General features: G+C 45.5%; 1 long non-coding RNA gene across 1 annotated transcript in view; it reads left to right on the top strand.

The window, feature by feature from the left end:
* The window catches only part of LOC143804355 (uncharacterized), a 29,944-nt gene that overhangs the window by 4,840 nt on the left and 6,269 nt on the right, over positions 1-18,835 (top strand). The window contains exon 2 of the long non-coding RNA XR_013221014.1: positions 14,780-14,966. This is a non-coding gene — a long non-coding RNA (uncharacterized LOC143804355). The remainder of the gene's footprint in view (positions 1-14,779; positions 14,967-18,835) is intronic.

The raw sequence follows: 18,835 nt of genomic DNA, 5'->3' as shown, positions 1-18,835 counted from the left end.
GTATGAGGTGTACAGAGCGGAGCCGTGTGTGTATGAGGTGTACGGAGCGGAGCCGTGTGTGTGTATGAATTGTACGGAGCTGAGCCGCGTGTGTGTATGAGGTGTACGGAGCTGAGCCGCGTGTGTGTATGAGGTGTACAGAGCTGAACGGTGTGTGTGTATGAGGTGTACGGAGCGGAGCCGTGTATGCAAGGTGTACAGAGCGGAGCCGCATGTGTAGGAGTAACTGTGCTTCATACTGTATAATGGCCACACATGATGCTCCATACTGTATAATGGCCACACAGTGCTCCATACTGTATAATGACCACACATGATGCTTCGTACAGTATAATAGCATTATACTGTACGCAGTATCATGTGTGGCCATTATACAGTATGTAGTATCATGTGGGGGCCATCATACAGTATGGAGCATCATGTGTGGCCATTATACAGTATGTAGCATCATGTGTGGCCATTATACAGTATGTAACATCATGTGTGGCCATCATACCGTATGTAGCATCATGTGTGGCCATTATACAGTATGGAGCATCATTTGTGGCCATTATACAGTGTGGAGCACTGTGTGGCCATTGTACAGTATGGAGCATCATGTGTGGCCATTATACAGTATGGAGCATCATGTGTGGCCATTATACAGTATGGAGCATCATGTGTGGCCATTATACTGTACGCAGCATCATGTGTGGCCATTATACAGTATGGAGCACTGTATGGCCATTATACAGTATGGAGCATCATGTGTGGCCATTATACAGTATGGAGCATCCTGTAGGGCCATTATACAGTATGGAGCATCATTTGTGGCCATTATACAGTATGGAGCATCATGTGTGGCCATTATACAGTATGGAGCATCATGCGTGGCCATTATACAGTATGGAGCACTATGTGGCCATCATACAGTATGTAGCATCATGTGTGGCCTGTTGTGAATTCGGTTTGTGGGCTCCCCCGGTGGTCTGTTATGGTAGTGTCTCTTATGTGCCTTCCTCCATCTCTGATTACCTGTCGCCACCCTCTTGGGGAGTTTCCTATTTAAGGCTGCTTGGCTGTTAGTCACATGCCGGCCAACAATGTGCTAGTAGCATTCTGTTGCATTCACCTGCCTCAAGTTCCAGTTCAGCTAAGTTGAATTTTGTTTCTTGTTTTTGCTATTTTTGTCCAGCTATCTGCAATGTGACTCTTCAGTGCTGGAAGCTCTTGTGGACAGAAAATTACTACTCCAGTGGCATGAGTTGTCACTGGAGTTTAAAGTAATTTCTGGATGGTGTTTTTGAATAGTGATTTTTAGGTCGACCGTGAAGTAACTCTTTCCTGTACTTCTGCTATCTAGTAAGCGGACCTCACTGTGCTAAATCTGCTGTTCATCCTACGTATGTCATTTCCTCTGAACTCACCGTCAATATCTGTGGGGGTCTACTATCATCTTTTGGGGTTCCTCACTGGAGGTAAGGCAGGCCTGTATATTCCTCTTATAGGGGTAGTTAGATCTCCGGCTGGCGCGTGGTGTCTAGGGCATCGTAGGTACATCCCCCGGCTACTGTAAGTGTTGGGTCAGGTTCAGGTCACGGTCGACCTTAGTTTCCATCACCCGAGAGCTAGTCCGATTTGTATTTTCTTTCCCATGGTCATTGGGGTAACCATAGAGTTTGGCCGGCCTATAAAAAATCTATGTGTTAAAATATGCACTAAAGTAGGAAGGAGATGAAAAGGTTTTTTTTTTTTTTTTTTTTCTGTGTTTGAAAGTGTACCTTAGTTTGATCATTTGTATTCCTTGCTTAAACTGCAGTCTTCAGACTTTTTTTTCTCTCCTCTCCTCTTAACCTCTGAATGCTTGGGTTACACCCATTTGAAACATGGATCCACAGAGTTTAGTTGCAGGTTTGAATAACCTTGCGACAAAAGTACAGAACCTACAAGAGTTTGTTATACGTGCTCCAATGTCTGAACCTAAGATTCCTCTGCCTGAATACTTTACCGGAGACAGATCCCGGTTTTTGAGTTTCAGAGAAAATTGCAAATTGTTTTTGTCTCTGAGATCTCACTCTGCTGGTGATCAGACTCAACAAGTTAAAATTGTTATCTCTCTACTGCGCGGCGACCCACAAAGTTGGGCATTTGCATTATCGCCAGGGGATCCTGCGTTGTTAAATGTAGATGCGTTTTTTCAGGCTTTGGGGTTGCTTTATGAAGAACCTAATTTGGAGATTTTGGCTGAGAAAGCCTTGATAGCTCTTTCCCAAGGGCAAGATGAAGCTGAGATATACTGCCAGAAATTCCGTAAATGGTCGGTGCTTACTAAATGGAATGAGTGCGCTTTAGCAGCTAATTTCAGAGATGGTCTCTCTGATGCCGTGAAGGATGTCATGGTGGGGTTCCCTGTGCCTACAGGTCTGAATGATGCCATGAAATTGGCTATCCAGATTGATCGGCGTTTGCGGGAGCGCAAATCTGTGCACCATATGGCGGGGTCTTCTGAGGAAGAATCTGTGCACCATATGGCGGTATCTTCTGAGCAAAAACCTGTGCACCATATGGCGGTGTCTTCTGAGCAAAGACCTGTGCACCATTTGGCGGTGACCTCTGAAAAGGCATTAGAGCATATGCAATGCGATCGTGTTTTGTCTAGAGGCGAACGTCAAAATTACAGGCGCAAAAATGGATTGTGCTTCTACTGTGGAGATCCAGCTCATGTTATATCAGCATGCTCTAAACGTATAAATAAGGTTGATAAAAAGGTTGATAAATCTTTTTCTACAGGTACCTTGCAGTCAAAATTTCTTTTGTCCGTGACATTGATTTGTACCTTATCATCTGTGACTGTGAATGCTTATGTGGATTCTGGCGCCGCTCTGAGTCTCATGGATTGGTCCTTTGCCAAGCGTTGTGGGTTTGATTTGGAGCCGTTGGAAGTTTCTATTCCCCTGAAGGGTATTGATTCTACACCTTTGGCTAGCAATAAACCACAATATTGGACACAAGTGACTATGCGTCTTACCCCAGACCATCAGGAGATTATTCGTTTCCTTGTATTATATAACCTACATGATGTCTTAGTGCTTGGATTACCATGGTTACAGATTCATAATCCCGTCTTGGACTGGAAATCTATGTCTGTGTTGAGCTGGGGATGTCGGGGTATTCATGGGGATGCACCTTTGGTTCCTATTTCTTCATCTACTCCCTCTGAGATCCCAGCATTTCTGTCAGATTTTTATGATGTCTTTCAAGAGCCTAAAGTTGATTCTCTCCCTCCCCACAGAGAGTGTGACTGCGCTATTGAATTGATCCCCGGTAGTAAGTTTCCTAAGGGTCGCTTGTTTAATTTGTCTGTGCCCGAACATACTGCTATGCGGGAGTATATCAGAGAATCCTTGGAAAAGGGTCATATTCGCCCCTCGTTGTCTCCACTAGGGGCAGGATTTTTCTTTGTAGGTAAAAAGGATGGTTCATTGAGACCTTGTATCGACTATCGACTTTTGAATAAGATTACAGTTAAATACCAGTACCCGTTACCTTTACTTACTGATCTGTTTGCTCGTATAAAGGGGGCTAAGTGGTTCACTAAGATCGATCTACGTGGTGCGTATAATTTGGTGCGGATTAAGCAGGGGGATGAGTGGAAGACCGCATTTAATACGCCTGAAGGCCATTTTGAGTATTTGGTAATGCCTTTCGGTCTCGCAAATGCCCCTTCCGTTTTTCAGTCCTTTATGCACGATATTTTCCGTGAATATCTGGATAAGTTTATGATTGTGTATTTGGATGATATTCTTGTTTTTTCGGAGGACTGGGAATCTCACGTTCAACAGGTCAGGAGAGTTTTTCAGGTTTTGCGAGCTAATTCTCTTTTTGTAAAGGGTTCAAAGTGTAGTTTTGGAGTTCAGAGAATTTCCTTTTTGGGATATATTTTTTCCCCTTCATCTATGGAGATGGACCCTGTCAAGGTCCAGGCTATTTGTGATTGGATGCAACCTACTTCTTTGAAGAGTCTGCAAAAGTTCTTGGGTTTTGCTAATTTCTATCGCCGATTTATAGCGGGTTTTTCTGCCATTGCTAAACCTTTGACTGATTTGACCAAAAAGGGTGCTGATGTTGCTAATTGGTCCTCTGCGGCTGTGGAGGCCTTTCAAGAGCTTAAGCGCCGCTTTTCTTCCGCCCCTGTGTTGCGCCAACCTGATGTGTTACTTCCGTTCCAGGTTGAGGTGGATGCTTCGGAGATCGGAGCAGGTGCAGTTTTGTCGCAGAAAGATCCTGACTGCTCAGTAATGAGACCATGTGCGTTTTTCTCCCGAAAGTTTTCGCCCGCTGAGCGAAATTATGATGTGGGAAATCGGGAACTTCTGGCCATGAAGTGGGCGTTTGAGGAGTGGCGTCATTGGCTTGAGGGTGCTAGACACCAGGTGGTGGTCCTCACTGACCACAAGAATCTAATTTATCTTGAGTCGGCCAGGCGTCTGAATCCTAGACAGGCGCGCTGGTCGTTGTTTTTCTCCCGATTTAACTTTGTGGTGTCATATCTGCCTGGGTCCAAGAATGTGAAGGCGGATGCCCTCTCTAGGAGTTTTGAGCCTGACTCGCCTGGTGATTCCGAACCTACCGGCATCCTGAAGGATGGGGTGATATTGTCAGCTGTCTCCCCAGACCTGCGGCGTTCTTTGCAGGAGTTTCAGGTGGATAGGCCTGATCGCTGTCCGCCTGGTAGACTGTTTGTCCCTGATGATTGGACCAGTAGAGTTATCTCGGAGGTTCATTCTTCCGCGTTGACAGGTCATCCTGGAATTTTTGGCACCAGGGATTTGGTGTCTAGGTCCTTCTGGTGGCCTTCTTTGTCTCGAGATGTGCGCATGTTTGTGCAGTCTTGTGATGTTTGTGCTCGGGCCAAGCCCTGCTGTTCTAGGGCCAGTGGGTTGTTGTTGCCCTTGCCTATTCCTAAGAGGCCTTGGACGCACATTTCTATGGACTTTATTTCTGACCTTCCGGTTTCTCGTAGGATGTCTGTCATCTGGGTGATTTGTGACCGTTTTTCCAAGATGGTTCATTTGGTACCTTTGCCCAAATTGCCCTCCTCCTCTGAGTTGGTTCCTCTATTTTTTCAGAATGTGGTGCGTTTGCATGGTATTCCTGAGAATATAGTGTCTGACAGGGGTACTCAGTTTGTGTCTAGATTTTGGCGGACGTTCTGTGCCAGGATGGGTATCGATTTGTCTTTTTCGTCTGCATTCCATCCTCAGACTAATGGCCAGACTGAGCGTACTAATCAGACCTTGGAGACTTACTTGAGGTGTTTTGTGTCCGCTGATCAGGATGATTGGCTTGACTTTTTGCCATTGGCAGAGTTTGCCCTTAACAATCGGGCTAGTTCTGCCACTTTGGTTTCTCCATTTTTTTGTAATTCAGGGTTTCACCCTCGGTTTTCGTCCGGTCAATTGGAGTCTTCGGATTGTCCTGGAGTGGATGCTGTGGTTGATAGGATGCATCAGATTTGGGGACAGGTTGTGGACAATCTGAAGTTGTCCCAGGAGAAGACTCAACAGTTCACTAATCGTCATCGGCGTATTGGTCCTCGTCTTGGTGTTGGGGACCTGGTGTGGCTGTCTTCTCGATTTGTTCCTATGAAGGTCTCGTCTCCTAAGTTTAAGCCTCGGTTTATCGGCCCTTATAGGATTCTGGAGGTTCTTAATCCTGTGTCCTTTCGTTTGGACCTCCCAGCATCTTTTAATATCCATAATGTTTTCCATCGGTCATTATTGCGGAGGTATGAGGTACCGGTTGTTCCTTCTGCTGATCCACCTGCTCCTGTGTTGGTTGAGGGTGAATTGGAGTATGTGGTGGAAAAGATCTTGGACTCCCGTGTTTCCAGACGGAGACTTCAGTATCTGGTTAAGTGGAAAGGTTATGGCCAGGAGGATAATTCTTGGGTGACAGCATCCGATGTTCATGCTCCCGATTTGGTTCGTGCATTTCATAGTGCTCATCCAGGTCGCCCTGGTGGTTCTGGTGAGGGTTCGGTGCCCCCTCCTTAAGGGGGGGGTACTGTTGTGAATTCGGTTTGTGGGCTCCCCCGGTGGTCTGTTATGGTAGTGTCTCTTATGTGCCTTCCTCCATCTCTGATTACCTGTCGCCACCCTCTTGGGGAGTTTCCTATTTAAGGCTGCTTGGCTGTTAGTCACATGCCGGCCAACAATGTGCTAGTAGCATTCTGTTGCATTCACCTGCCTCAAGTTCCAGTTCAGCTAAGTTGAATTTTGTTTCTTGTTTTGCTATTTTTGTCCAGCTATCTGCAATGTGACTCTTCAGTGCTGGAAGCTCTTGTGGACAGAAAATTACTACTCCAGTGGCATGAGTTGTCACTGGAGTTTAAAGTAATTTCTGGATGGTGTTTTTGAATAGTGATTTTTAGGTCGACCGTGAAGTAACTCTTTCCTGTACTTCTGCTATCTAGTAAGCGGACCTCACTGTGCTAAATCTGCTGTTCATCCTACGTATGTCATTTCCTCTGAACTCACCGTCAATATCTGTGGGGGTCTACTATCATCTTTTGGGGTTCCTCACTGGAGGTAAGGCAGGCCTGTATATTCCTCTTATAGGGGTAGTTAGATCTCCGGCTGGCGCGTGGTGTCTAGGGCATCGTAGGTACATCCCCCGGCTACTGTAAGTGTTGGGTCAGGTTCAGGTCACGGTCGACCTTAGTTTCCATCACCCGAGAGCTAGTCCGTTTTGTATTCTTTTTCCCATGGTCATTGGGGTAACCATAACAGTGGCCATTATACAGTATGTAGCATCATGTGTGGCCATTATACAGTATGGAGCACTATGTGGCCATCATAAAGTATGTAGCATCATGTGTGGCCATTATACAGTATGGAGCATCATTTGTGGCCATTATACAGTATGGAGCATCATGTGTGGCCATTATACAATATGGAGCATCATGCGTGGCCATTATACAGTATGGAGCACTATGTGGCCATCATACAGTATGTAGCATCATGTGTGTCCATTATACTGTACGCAGCATCATATGTGGCCATTATACAGTATGGAGCACTGTATGGCCATTATACAGTATGGAGCATCATGTGTGGCCATTATACAGTATGGAGCATCATGTGTGGCCATTATACAGTATGGAGCATCATGGGTGGCCATTATACAGTATGGAGCATCATGTGTGGCCATTATACAGTATGGAGCATCATGCGTGGCCATTATACAGTATGGAGCATCATGCGTGGCCATTATACAGTATGGAGCACTATGTGGCCATTATACAGTATGGAGCATCATGTGTGGCCATTATACAGTATGGAGCATCATGTAGGGCCATTATACAGTATGTAGCATGTGTGGCCATTGTACAGTATGTAGCATCATGTGTGGCCATTATACAGTATGTAGCATCATGTGTGGCCATTCTACAGTATGGAGCACTATGTGGCCATCATAAAGTATGTAGCATCATGTGTGGCCATTATACAGTATGTAGCATCATGTGTGGCCATTATACAGTATGGAGCATCATGTGTGGCCATTATACAGTATGGAGCACTGTGTGGCCATTATACAGTATGGAGCATCATGTGTGGCCATTATACAGTATGGAGCATCATGTGTGGCCATTATACTGTACGAAGCATCATGTGTGGCCATTATACAGTATGGAGCACTATGTGGCCATTATACAGAATGGAGCATCATGTGTGGCCATTATACAGTATGGAGCATCATGTAGGGCCATTATACAGTATGGAGCATCATGTGTGACCATTATACAGTATGGAGCATCATGTGTGGCCATTATACAGTATGGAGCACTGTGTGGCCATATTTTTTGTTTATAATTATTGTTTATGAAACAGTGTGATCAGCAATGCTATATGGCTGTGGTTGGGATGTGGATATGAGTGTGACTAGTTGTGAAATGGGTGTGGTCAGAGGCGTGGCTTAAAATTTGACGTGCCGCGCTGCGTGCGCCGCAAACTTTATCCCTCTTTCCCCTCTTCAGAAGTGGGGACCTACTTGTATATGTTTGAAGAAAAGGTTCATACACTTCAAATTTATGTTAAGGACCTATAACTCTGCCCTTCACCTTGCCAAACAGACCTACTTCACCACTCTGATCTCATCACTATCCAACAACCCCAAGAAACTTTTTGACACCTTTCACTCCCTCCTCAGGCCAAAAGCACAAGCCCCTATCACAGAAATTTTTGCTGATGACCTGGCCTCCCACTTTATAGAGAAAATAGACAATATCCGTCAGGAAATCCGCTCCCAGACACCAAGTGCAATGACTCCCATTCCTCCCTGCATCTCCCCTGGCTCACTCTCCACATTCGATCCCATCACAGAAGAAGTCTCCAAGCTCCTCTCCTCTTCTCGTCCAACTACATGCACCACCGACCCCATTCCCTCACACCTCCTCCAGTCTCTCTCTCCAGTCATCACAACTTACCTAACTACAATCTTTAATCTCTCCCTCTCCTCTGGCATTTTCCCCTCCTCCTTCAAACACTCTATCATTACTCCATTACTAAAAAAACCCACCCTTGACCCATCATGCGCAAACAACTACAGACCGGTCTCCAATCTCCCCTTCATCTCAAAACTCCTGGAGCGCCTAGTCTACTCCCGCCTTACCCGTTACCTCTTCACTCATTCCCTCCTAGACCCTTCACAGTCCCGGTTCCGCCCCCTAAATTCAACAGAAACTGCACTCATTAAGGTGACCAATGACCTTCTGACAGCAAAATGTAACGGTGACCACTCTCTGCTCATTCTCCTCGATCTTTCTGCAGCTTTCGACACTGTTGACCACCCTCTCCTACTCTCTAGGCTCCAGTCACTAGGCATTAAGGACACTGCTCTCTCCTGGTTCTCCTCCTATCTTTCTGAACGCTCCTTCAGTGTTCTGTTCTCCGGCTCCACTTCATCTCCTCTTTCTCTCACTGTCGGGGTACCTCAGGGCTCAGTCCTTGGCCCCCTTCTCTTCTCCCTCTACACGGCCCCAATTGGACAGACCATCAGCAGATTTGGCTTTCAGTACCATCTTTACGCTGATGACACACAACTATACACGTCAGCCCCTGACCTTACCCCCGCTGTACTACAGAACGCCACTGACTGTCTGTCTGCAGTCTCTAACATCATGTCCGCTCTCTATCTGAAACTCAACCTCTCCAAAACTGAACTTCTTCTGCTCCCGCCTTCTACTAACCTCCCTAAATCTGACATTTCCCTCTCCGTGGGTGGCACCATAATAACGCCTAGGCAGCAGGCACGCTGTCTGGATGTTATGTTTGACTCCGATCTCTCCTTCACCTCCCACATACAATCGCTTGCCCGCTCGTGCCGCTTACACCTAAAGAACATCTCTAGAATCCGCCCTTTTCTCACCATGGAGACAACAAAAACTCTCACTGTCGCCCTAATCCACTCCCGTCTGGACTACTGCAACTCTCTATTAATTGGCCTCCCCCTCACGTGACTTTCCCCTCTCCAGTCTATCCTTAATGCAGCAGCCAGGGTCGTACATCTGGCTAATCGTTACTCGGACGTGTCCGCTCTTCGCCAGTCGTTACACTGGCTGCCCATTCACTACAGGATACAATTCAAAGTACTTGTTCTCACCCACAAAGCTCTCCACAGTGCGGCACGCCTTACATCTCCTCCCTCATTTCTGTCTATCGGCCTAGCCGACCGCTGCGCTCTGCAAACGACTTTCGACTAACCTCTGCACTAATCCATACCTCCCACTCCCGACTCCAAGACTTCTCCCGTGCTGCGCCAATCCTCTGGAATGCTCTACCCCAAGATATTAGGACCATCCACAACTTGCATAGTTTTAGGCGCTCGCTCAAAACTCATTTGTTCAGAGCGGCCTATCACGTTCCCTAATCAGTCATTTTATGTTTGTGTGTGTGTAGCCCATTCACTATCTCCATCTACCCCCCACCCCCTGAAGATGGCTGGACCATCATTGTAAATACATCATTGTAAATACACACCTGTACTTTGTATCTCCCCACATTATTGTAGATTGTAAGCTCTCACGAGCAGGGTCGTCTTATATCGTCTTATTTTGCTTTATTACTGTATTGTTAACATTGTTACCTATGACTGTTGTGTTTGAAACTGTTAAACTGTAAAGCACTGCGGAATATGTTGGCGCTATATAAATAAAGATTATTATTATTATTATTATTATTATTATTATTAAAAGGTGTGTGTAAATGGGTGTGGCTTAAAAAAATGGGTGTGGTTTTCCTACACACAAACACAGAACCTGTTGTTAAAAATGTGAATCCCACCCCTGCCTATATGTTTAAATAACTTTTTTGCGCTATGGAGGGGGGGCCCACGAAGATTTCTTGCACAGGGGCCCTCTGCAGTCTGTGTCCGCCCCTGCCTTCACTGTATTGTTATTTACCACTGTGTTGAACTGTTGTGCAGAAGAATAAAACTGTATACCTTGAAGTATCTCTCATGAGTGCTGTTAACCATATACTCTCAGATCTGAGCAGCAGCCGCTACACAATGAACAGAAATGAGTTGTTCAGCAACTTTTAATATTTACATCTGGCTACCACAGGACCTAATATTGGTTGATTGGTGGGGGTGCCAGGTGTCATCTTCCCAGGATCTGATGTAGATGACTTATCCTATGGTGGTAGTATGTGGACTCAACATGGAGCTATCATGTTGGTATTATCCTTCAGTATCGCTATATGGCAGTATTATTTAAAGGGGTACTTCCATTTTGGAAATGTATAAAATATTCACAGGATATGCCGATATATTTGGTCCCCCACCAATCTCTAAGCCTCCATCCGCCACCGGGAACTGAGAGGTGCCAAGACATAGCTCGATTTTTACAACTGTGCGAACCCTCTAGTTTGTTCTAAGAGAGATCATGACTTCAATAGAAGGTAAATCAGAAAAATAATGAAAAAAATGGAGCTAAATAATGTACAGGTTATCAATAGACAGAGGTAATATAGAGCTGTTAACCCTTTATGTTGCTTCTCCTGACATCGCTGATGAGCAGATTTGCCATGTCCGTTCTCATAAGAGGCTAATGATATTCTTATTTGCATTCCCGCCATATCTTTCTACACTTATTAACGATAAACCACATTTATTGCACAAAAAAAGGTATAGACCCGGATTTTGCATTGACAAGATTTACTATGAATTGTAATTTATAAATTAAAGTGCGTCACAAACGTGGAAAAATATGATTCCCATTAATCAAAGCACAGCCGGAAAATATCTCCACGAGGCCTAGGCAATAAACATAAATACATTAAGATGACTTTCTCAGAGAATTATGCTTTATTAGCACAAAAGTACAAATTATTGGTTTCATTCCGAGAGACAAAGGAAACAGCAGAAGACAAAAATAAAATAAAAAAAATAAGAAAAAAAAAAAAAGGAAAAAAAATAAATTATGCTAAGGAAAAGGGGAAATATCCCACCTGTTAAAAGTAATGAAGTCTTAAAATAATTAAAAAAAAAAAAAGCACAAAAGAAAATCTCCCACAGAAGCATTATTGTTTGTGGATGTAGAATATTCTTGTGCTCCGTGTTTCTTATGACTTTAATAACTGCTGAGAGTCATGTATTGGTTACTAAAGTGCAATGTCTTCGGTTTAACCTATGAATTATACATTACTGCCTAATTATTATGCTTCGTAGAGGTTTCATTTACCCTGAAAATATTTACTAATGAAATACTAATGCAGTTACATGTTTAAAGTATGTATTAAAAGAGTAAGTAAACTTTTTTCAAATTGATTATCCTCCAGGCATCGCAACATTATACATTTCTGTAATATACTGAACATTGTTACTTTATTTTGCTTCCTTCTCTCCCCAGCACTATATAATAATCACCGAAGGAAGTGTAGCGTCAGTGTCGCTGCACGCTTCCTCCTTCCCCCATCAGGGACGCCGACTTACCGCCGTGGCCCCCATCTTGCACTCCCTCCTCCCCCTGCTGCTGCTGCCTGGGGTCTGCACACGGCTTACAGATCACCGGGTATTGTACTTAGGGCGGGCCCACTCTGTTAAAGGGACAGCATCCATCATCCAATGGCTGGGAGACACTTATTATTTAAGGCACCTCCACCTGATGGAAGGTGCCTGAGCAATGTGTTTAGTCAGTTAGTTTGCACGCATGATAGTTCTCAGGTCCCCTGTGTATACCCGCCAGTATCCGCTATTACATGCCTATACCTGCAAGCTCTGCTCAATCCTGCTTGTGCCTTCCAGTGTACCAGCCTGCACCTGCTGTGCCAGTCTATACATTATAATGGGTTCCACATAGTCCTCCATACAGTATAACAGGGCCCTTCATAGCGTTCCATATAGTATAATGGCCCCACATAGTGCCTCGTACAGTATAATGGGCCCCACATAGTGCTCCATGCAGTATAATGGACACAAAAAGTGATCCGTACAATATAATGTGCCCCACATAGTGCTCCATACAGTATAATAGACCACACATTAAAAAAATATATTTATCTCTGCCTGCTCCCCTGCTACTTTGGTTTTTTCATGGTTTCTTCAGGCCCCCTGTACATCTCAGTACAGTGGGTGCTTTGTAATGACCAAATATATGGACCAAATATAGTTGGGGGACCTGCCAGGCATCGAGGCCAAATATACTCACCCTGAAGGCCAGATTTGACCCATAGGAAAGATCTCTGGTATTAACATCAGCACAAACACTTCGCCCCCACCAAGATCTTCATGGCTGAGCAGCTGCATACAGCCTTACATCACCAAGCACCAATGCCGAGCGTCGGATGGGGTGGTGTAAAGTCGCCACCACTTTACTCTGGATGAAATGTGTTCTATGCAGTGACTGATCACACTTCTCTATATGGTTTCTGATGGAAGAGTCTGGGTTTAGTGAATTTGAAAAGGACATTACCGCCGGGCTGCATTGTGCCAATTATATAGTTTGTTGGAGGAGGGACAACACTATGGGCTTGCTTTTCAGGGGTCAGCCTCAGCTCTAGTGCACAAGGTCCATAAAGTCATGGTTGGGGGGAGTTTGTTGAAAGAACGTGACCGACCACACAAAGCCTGGACCTCAGCTTCATCCATCACCTTTGGGTTGAATTAGAAGGGAGAATGTGATTCCAGCCTCTCCCCAACATCAGCGTCTGACCTAACAAATGATCTTATGGATGAAGGGGCCAAAATCCCTACACGCCTCTCCAAAGTCTTGTAGAAAGTCTTCTCAGAAGAGCGGAGGCTGTTATCCCGGCAAATGATGTAGAATGGGAGGTCAGAAAAGCTCCCGCATGTGAACAGATCATCTATAACCAACAAGTAGTGTTGAGCGATACCGTCCGATACTTGAAAGTATCGGTATCGGAAAGTATCGGCCGATACCGGCAAAGTATCGGATCCAATCCGATACCGATACCCGATACCAATACAAGTCAATGGGACTCAAGTATCGGAAGGTATTCCTGATGGTTCCCAGGGTCTGAAGGAGAGGAAACTCTCCTTCAGGCCCTGGGATCCATATTAATGTGTAAAAGAAAGAATTAAAATAAAAAATATTGCTATACTCACCTCTCCGACGCAGCCTGGACCTCACGGAGGGAACCGGCAGCGTTCTTTGCTTAAAATTCGCGCGTTTACTTCCTTCCGTGAAGTCCCGGCTTGTGATTGGTCGCGTGCCGCCCATGTGGCCGTGACGCGACCAATCACAGCAAGCCGTGACATAATTTCAGGTCCTTCAGGATTTTAAAATTACGTTCTGGCTTGTGATTGGTCGCGTCGCGGCCACATGGGCGACGCGACCAATCACAAGCCGGGACTTCACGGAAGGAAGTAAACGCGCGAATTTTAAGCAAAGAACGCTGCCGGTTCCCTCCGTGAGGTCCAGGCTGCGTCGGAGAGGTGAGTATAGCAATATTTTTTATTTTAATTCTTTCTTTTACACATTATTACATTAATGTTGTTTAGATACCGATACCCGATACCACAAAAGTATCGGATCTCGGTATCGGAATTCCGATACCCGCAAGTATCGGCCGATACCCGATACTTGCGGTATCGGAATGCTCAACACTACCAACAAGAGGTCTTGCCATTATCTTCATTGTCTGTAGAACATTTCAGAGCTGATGCTATAATGGCGTCTGCCACAGTGACTGTAGTCCTGCTCCCCTTGGTCCTATTTTTTTACTTCTGTCTGTTCTTACCTACTTCCATGACTCCTCCATGTTTTTATCATATTTTGGTATGTGTCTTTTATCTTAATATGTCTGTTATTTTTGTATTAATAAAATTTCCCTAGCATATAATGTTTAGTGGTTTATGGGTTACTCCATTATTTTGGGGAGTACTCCGCTTGCCCTTTGTGCTTTGGGAGAGCTGCATTCTTAACAAGCACTGATTATATACATGTCAGGTCAAACAAATGATCTTGGTTAATGAGAAAGTTGTCACTGGTTACGCACTGGAGATGAAATGTGTATAGAAGTCAGGATGCAAAAGGACAAGAGGGAAAGAACTTCATTAGTGGAAGAGCGTTCATTATTCCTCTTCAGAGCAAAAAGGTCACAAAACACTTAGTATGTCACACTAATGACCACACGGCACAAGGAACAACACGCACCTTACTTTTACAGTCATACAGCTTATCCTAGAAGGTTTTCACCGTCACCTGTTCATAGGCAGTACTGTTGCTTTAAGGTCTTATTATTAGGCGATTTTAATGATTTTTTTTCTTTTATCACAGGTTCCCTTCAGATGTTCAGGAGATGAGAAACTGCTTCATGTCACAATAATGCCACAATAGCATTATTATATCTTAATCCCACATACAGATCTCGGTCACTAGTCAGAGCAATTATAGGGTAAATTGCACTGTTCTCATTGGATAAACTATTTCCTATACAGACTTCATTGTCAAAAATGACATATATGTAAGTTTATACTTGGACTGGTTTTACTGGGGTTATAGCCCATGTCCTTAGCATTAATGTAGAAAATGTAATGTATCACTCTTTCCTGTACATTCAGAATTCTTGATCTCATTTGATAGACAATGTTGTAAACAAACATGTTACGCACCTGTCCCAGATCTGGGCTTTCCTCCCTTCATCCCGGTCCGCTGAATTCTGCTATGCGCCATGTCGGACTTTGCAGATGACCTGGGGTGTTCCCATGTGATCGTCTGCCTGGGCCTATACATGGCCTATCAGGACAGACACCTGTGTCTTGGTATTAAGACATCTGCTACCTGTTCCAAGAGCGCTGCCTGCCTGCTCTCTCCAGAACCTCTGCTACCTGTTCCCATTGCGCTGCCTGCCTGCTCTCTCCAGGATCTCTGCTACCTGTTCCGTCTCCTGTCTGCCTGCTCTCTCCAGGACCACTGCTAATGAGTCGCCCCGCCTGGGCCGTGGGGTACTCGGTACCGGGTCCGGTGTTTCACAGGGGGATGTCACAGTGGCGACCCGGTCCGTGACCCTGGGTGCCCATGTAAAAGGGAAAGGTCTTTAAAGGGAATAAAGTTTATGTTCATGACGCTACCTGTGGTATTCGGTCAGTGGGGACCGACGCTGCTTTAAGGGGTCCTCTGGGGTGATGTTATGGCGGCTAGATGGTATACCTTCCCACAGGAGAAGTGTGTCCCCAGGGCTCCCGGTGTGTAGATGGAAGATGGTGAATGGTGCAGTGAAGAACGAGGACACGTTTGCAGTCTCTTTACCTTGTTTACTGAAGACTTCAGGCAGCCACAGTCCAGGGCACCAGATCACAGGACAGGCAGGGTCCGGCCGGCTTGGAGGCAAGTTAGGAGTCCCCTTATCCAGGTGGAAATCAAAGTCTTCCTCTAGCGCCGTGGTGTTGTAGTCCCTTACTGCCTATGGCTTCAGATAAGGTCCTCACAGATGTTCTCTCTCTGTCCCCCGTATAGGATAGGACATAACCCGTATGACTGGTGACTTGAGTCTGTTTATCGGGACTCTAGCACACTCCGGGCTCTATGGGTGTCACCGTGTCTCCTGGGTATTAAGGCGGACAGGTAACTTGGAGTTCAGCTGTCCTGCCGGTCTCTGATGTAAGTCGTAGAGGCCCTTACAACCTCGGTGTTCCGGCTACCGGTCTCTGTGCCTCAGAAGGAGGCAGCCTGCTGGTGGCTGGTCTCCCACTGGTGTTCCTCTCCTGTGCTTCACTCTCCTACACGCTCACTGCAATATATTCAGCTTTCTGTATGTCTCTTTCCAGGAGCTGCAGCACTGTGGCTACACAGCTCCGTACACCCTCTTCTGCCTCAGAGTGATCCAGTCTGCTTCCTGGCAAGAACTGACTAACATTCCCTACAGACTACCATATATATGGGGAGTCACCTAGTAAATAGGATCAAAAGCTCCCCCTGGTGGCCCGGAGTGTGAATGTGTTGCATGCTTGTGTTTACCGGGTGACAGTTATCCCTTCTTGCCTCCAAACTTAACATCACTCTCCCCGTGAGGAAAGCAATGCTACTGTGACGACCAGGACCCTGGAGCGCCACCCCCCGTTAAATCCAGTACTCCCGGACTGGGAAAAGAAGAACAATATTTTAGCAAAAAGACATACAATTTTTGAAATGCTATAAAACATGTAAAACAAGTTAATAAATTGTAACTGGAGCTTCCCTTTATGGGAGGTGTGGACCCTTGAACGTTACAAGAACATAATTACATGGTATGCGTACTTTTAACAATAGAAAACAGTATGGTAACTAACTATGAAATGCGATAACCCTTACGGGTATACTATCTCTTAAGGCTTCAAGTGCAAAGCAAACATTATCTTTATTCAAAGTGCAGAATTTCCCTACTAACGGAGACTACCCCTACGGGTATACTACATCAGGTCCATTCGATTCAAAAGTGCAACATTAGACATTTTCACTACTTCCTGCACATAACACTATCTAATTTCAAGTTTCAATTTTATTCTTATTCACTATATTAACTCACTAATATATTAACTAGCTGGCATATAAAGTACAGTGCTAACTAACTTTGGATATTATTTTAGCGAAGTGCAACAAGTCAACATTCCCTTTAAGGGTACAAACAATATTCAAGTCTTTTAATATGGAGGTAGTGCAATTTAATACTCAAGTCAATCAATAACTTTATAACAGCAGCAATGATGCGAGGAGCCCGTCATTAACCCCCAATGTTGAACTTGGGTGGGCTACAAGGCGTGTATCCAGACCCGGAATCCTGTCGCGCCAAACGGGTTTTTCTTCAGGTCTCTGTAAAACAAAGCAACTTTGACAGCAAGAGTAGGAAGCACCTTTAAGAAGGTGCAAACTATTTACAGGAAAGTTTGTGAACCATTCGCTGTCCATGATTCAAATGTCCTTTTAACGAATGAACTCTGTAAACAGAGGATCCCTTTAAATGGGGGACCCTTTTAAATTAAAACCTGGTCAGGTTTAAAGAATATATATATATTTTTTTAATTGTAGCAGTCATTTTAAACTTTCAGCAACGATGGGTTAACTGTGATCTGGCCAGATCAAAGGGGAAATTTGTAACTTGGATAACAAAATGTAACCTGCAGCGCCCCAGAGTCCTGGTCGTTGCAGTACTGATGCTCCGCCGCTAAGGGGAGTGATGGTACGTCTGATGGCACTGAAGGGGTTCACCTGACCAGGTATCACAGACGCCAATACACTTCATAGTCTGGCCTCCAGGGGGAGCTAAGGGTGCTATGTATTAGGCCACTCCTCACAATCTGGTAAAACTGGGGGTTAGATAGAAAGTTAGTCAGAAGCTGACTGGGTTGGAACCAGGCAACATCCTGTGGCAGAGGGTGTTGCAGGGGAAGATTCAGGGGGGTTCCTGTCAGGGGTGGGTTCCTGACAGAGGCCTAGCGAACAGGAAAGAACGTTAAGGAACCGCGCCTGCACTACATCGCGGCGGTATCTCAAGAAAGGACAAGAAGCGAGGTTTATTGTGGAGAGTGAGAAACGAGATCAAAGCAAAAAGGAGATAACACCAGTAGGAGTCGTGCTGTAAGATCGAGGCAACATCCTACTGAGGCGCGTAGCCGGTGGCCGGGAACGCCGAGGAAGTATTGGGCTCCAAGCATTACTTCAAACCAACGGCAGGGCAGTTAATTATAGGTTGGCTGTCTCACCTAAATCACCTAAGCAGACATAGGGGGCAACTGTGGGAGAGGGGTGTCACTAGGGTCCCGGAAGAACTCCAGGCCTACCCGTCATACGGGTGCGTCCTATCCATATCATCTGGGGGACGGAGAAGAACATCAGAACAGACATAAGTTGTGGGAAAGAACATCAGAAACAGACACAACAGTTGTGAGGACTATCCCGTGGTGCTCAGCAGGGAAGTACTACAACACACAGGCGCTAGAAGGTAGGCACAGATTTCCACCTGCAAAGGGAACTCTGGAGGTGCCATGGGACCGGCCGGTTTCAGACAGCCCTGTTAACCATACTCTGGATTGAGGACCTTGAAGCCTTCAGTAAAGAGGTAAAGAGACTGCAACCCTGTGTCCTCGTTACTCACCGCGACCTGCACCACGCACCACCACTTGCAACTTTCATTGGACGCCCCTTAGCAGGGTCACGGACCGGGCCTAGCCACCGTGACAACCCCAGAACTGAGACAGAGAGGCCCGGTACCGAGTACCCCGTGGCCCTGCGTCTGGGGGCGCTCCAAACTTGGCGTCACGAACAGGATCTACTTAAGCCTGAAGAATCAGGTCATGTGTGCCTTGGAACTGTGATTTATTGTGCTTGAACTGTGACTTATTGCAAAGACTGTGGATT

Source organism: Ranitomeya variabilis, chromosome 2 (genome assembly GCF_051348905.1).
Source record: "Ranitomeya variabilis isolate aRanVar5 chromosome 2, aRanVar5.hap1, whole genome shotgun sequence".
NCBI classification, from domain to species: domain Eukaryota; kingdom Metazoa; phylum Chordata; class Amphibia; order Anura; family Dendrobatidae; genus Ranitomeya; species Ranitomeya variabilis.
The sequence above is the reverse complement of the archived record's forward strand: the minus strand, read 5'-3'. Positions and strand labels throughout refer to the sequence as shown.